This window comes from Vulpes lagopus, chromosome X, assembly GCF_018345385.1.
Source record: "Vulpes lagopus strain Blue_001 chromosome X, ASM1834538v1, whole genome shotgun sequence".
Classification (NCBI taxonomy): domain Eukaryota; kingdom Metazoa; phylum Chordata; class Mammalia; order Carnivora; family Canidae; genus Vulpes; species Vulpes lagopus.
The window spans coordinates 88,061-92,051 of record NC_054848.1 but is presented as its reverse complement, the minus strand read 5'-3'; positions in this window follow the sequence as shown (position 1 = coordinate 92,051).

Sequence of the window (3,991 nt, the reverse complement as noted above, 5' to 3'; positions counted from 1 at the left end):
CCTGCGGCACAGAGGGCCTGCTGGATAGGCGCACACACAGCACCCCACCCCTGCATCCCCACCCTGGGGGCCTCTATGACATCACCACATGGCACAGTCTTCATAACCGAGAACATGCAAGGTCTCCAGGGCTAGGCCAGGCTGGCTCACTGGCACGATGACCTCACTGCCACACACACCAGGTCCCGCCTCTAGGAACCGCACATTGACACGTGTGTACATGACAGTCCTTGCGTCAGGAACACGCTCTCAGGTGCCTTCAGGAAGATAAAATTACAAAGGTACATGCATCCCCAGAGACACTGCGATGACGTACATGTGGTGTGATGCTCATGTGAGGAATTTATATCTTTGATCCCTACTTGTCTCATCAGTGTCTGAGAATTGGGTTAAAATCTGAAGCTATAAAAGGCATTTTCTGTAGTGTTACGTAGGATAGGGAAGAGGGAGCAGAGTAAATGTTTGAAGGTGGAGGAATGGCAAGCAAGTGGTACGTCCTGGGGATAACAAGGACCAAAAGCCAAATTTAGACTTTCTTATTTGAAATTATTACAGACTTGCAGAATATGTGCAAAAATCATACACAGGGCAGCCCGGGTGGCTCAGTGGTTTAGCGCTGCCTTCAGCCCAGGGTGTGATCCTGGAGACCCGGGATCAAGTCCCACATCTGGCTCCCTGCATAGAGCTTGCTTCTCCCTCTGCCTGTGTCTCTCCTCTCTCTCTCTCTCTCTCTCTCTCTCTATGTGTCTGTCATGAATAAATAAATAAAACCTAAAAAAAAAAACTATCTCTATTTTTATAAATAAATAAATAAATAAATAAATAAATAAATAAATAAAATTGCTCCATGTGGCCAGCAGCACTGCATGAGGGATGAATAAGCACTAGAGGCACAAGTCTCCTTGCCCATGGAAGACTGGATGGTTGTCCTACACCTGCATCTACACTGGGCCAGAAACGGGGCAAGGTTGACTGTTTCTGTTCCACAAGGTACTGGAAGTCCTACCCCGTGGAACGAGGAGGGGAAGGAAATGAAAGGCATCAGACTCAGAAGAAGGTATAAAATTATTCTGAGGCAATTTTGACACGATTGGCTATGTAGAAAAATCCCAAAGGACATACCAAACTCTCTCCTCAAATTCAAAAGTGAATTTAGCAAGGCCACAGGATACAAGGTCAGTATAATGAAATCAATCATATTTCGATAAACAGGCAATGAAAAATTGGACACCGAAAGTTTTAAAAAACAATACGTAAAAAAAAAAAAAAAAAAAAAAAAAAAACAATACGTATTATGACAGCTCCTCAAAAACAAAATACTTAAGACATCAGCCTAACATAATACGTGTAGGGTCTGTGTACTGAAAACTACAAGACTTTGATGAAAAAAAATCAAATAAGACCTTCAGAAACAGTGAGCTATAACCATGTCCATGGAATGGAGTGGGGACTGGGCCGCTCTACAACAGCTGGGGACGTCAATACGCCACTCTCAATAGGGACAGAACGACCAGACAGAAGACAAGTGAGGACGAAAAGGCCTTAAGAAACCAACTAGATCTAAGACACATACACTGAGCCCTCCACCCAGCAACAGCCAGCACACACCTTCCACTCATGAGCACTTGGGACACTCCCCAGAACAGACCACTTGTTAGGTCGCAAATGAAGTCTTAACAGATTTCAAGACATAACATAGGAAGCATGTTCTCTGACCACAATGAAAGAAGTCAGAAGCCAGGAACAGAAGGAAACCTGGAAAATTCACAAATCTATGGAAATTAAAACACATACTACTGGGCAGCCTGGGTGGCTCAGCGGTTTAGCACCGCCTTCAGCTGAGGTCCTGATCCTGGAGACCCAGGATCGAGTCTCACATCGGGGTCCCTGCATGGAGCCTGCTCCTTCTTCTATCTCTGTCTCTGCCCCCTCGCCCTCTGTGTCCCTTATGAGTAAATAAGTAAAATCTTAAAATAAATAAATAAATAAATAAATTTAATTAAATTAAATTAAACACGTACTACTAAAGAATGAGTAGATCAGAGAAGAAATCACAAGGGCAATTAGAAAATACTTAGAGACAAAGGGAAATGAAAACACAACATCACTAAAACTTCCAGGACACTGGGAAAGCAGTGCTAATGGGAAATTCATAGCTATAAATGCAGACACTGAAAACCGAGAAAGATCTCAGATCAACAAGGCAAGTAAGTTTACACGTTAAGGATCAAGAAAAAGGACAAAGTGAATCCAGAGCTTGCAGAAGGAAAGAGCTAATAAAGAATTAGAAGTGACGGATCCGTGGGTGGCGCAGTGGTTTAGCCCCTGCCTTCAGCCCAGGGCGTGATCCTGGAGACCCGGGATCGAGTCCCACGTCAGGCTCCCTGCATGGAGCCTGCTTCTCCCTCTGCCTGTGTCTCTGCCTCTCTCTCTGTGTGTGTGTGTCTCTCATGAATAAATAAATAAAATCCTAAAAAAAAAATCAATAAATAAAAGACCTAGGAATTAGCTTAACCACGACGGTGAAAGACTTGGATAATGGAAAGTACAAGACATCGCTGGAAGAAATTAAAGAAGATATAGATAAATGGAAAAGCATCCCACGTTCATAGACCAGAAGACTTCCGAGTATTAAAAAGTGAACAGAACACAACATGATTTAGAGAGTCAGCAAAATCCCAATCAAGACCTCAGCATAAAATCCCTAGGTATTTGTGAGCTGGGTTTTTTCTTTTTTCTTTTTTTTGTGAGCTGGTCTAACATTTAAGTGGAAAGAAAGAGCAATGAGCACAGTGAAAACCATCTGCAAAAATCACTGACTAGGAGGATTCACACTAGCTAATTTCAGACTTTAGTGTAAAAGTATACTAAGCAACCCTGTGTGGAAAAAGACAGTCCCGTACATCAGTGGAATAGGACACAATCCACAAGGAGAACCACAAATACAGTCAACTGGCTTTTTATAAAAGCGCAAAAGCAACTCAGTGAATAAAGGATAATCTGCTTAAGTATCGTGCTGCACAACTGGACACCCGTATGAAAACGGTGACCTCCGGCCCACATCTTCCGGCTTACCCAAAAATCATCTCAAAATGGATTATGGACCTAAAAGCTTTATTTTATTATGCATTTTTTAAAGATTTATTTATTCATTAGAGACATAGAGAGAGCAAGAGAGGCAGAGACAGGCAGAGGGAGAAGCAGGCTCCATGCAGGGAGCCCGACGTGGGACTCAATCCCGGGCCTCCAGGACGACACCCCAGGCTGCAGGCGGCAGCTAAACCGCTGAGCCACCCGGGCCGCCCTGGGCCTAAAAGCTTTAAAACCATACAGCCAAAAAAATAAAAAAATAAAATAAATAAAATAAAACCATACAGCCTTCACAAGAAAAACAATGGAGGAAAAAATTCATTATCTGGCGTTAAAGTCCTTAGACCCATCACCAGAAACACAATCCATCAAAGGAATGATTGATAAATTACGCTCTATCAAAACTGAAAACGCTTCCGCTGTAAGAGATACTGCGGACGGAAGGACGAGACAAGCCAGCGTCTGGGAGAAAACACTTGCAAAGCACAAATCTAATAAAGGACGTTTCCTGATACTTTATTTTAAAGAATGCTCAAAACTCAACCAGGAATAAAACAGGTCAGTAAAAGTGAACCATGAAAGATTCCTGCAGAGTCTTCAGCAGAAAGCACACGCCGACGGGACGACGCACAGGGAGGCGCTCGTGTCAGGTGCACACGGAATCCGCTCGGCCGCCGTGGGGGCCGCGAACGTCCCACGCGCTGAGGGTGCTGGCGGGGACGGTCCTAGCTGCCGGCGTGTGCGCCCGAGCAGGCTGCAAGGCAGTGCGGCGACTCTCGGCCGTGCAGAGCTCGTGCAGCAACGCTGCGCCCCTGAGTTCACCCGAGAGCGGGACAGGGGCAGCGTGCGGGGGACCCAGGCAGGCAGCCTGGTCGCCACGAGGGCGGTGACCTCCCGAGGC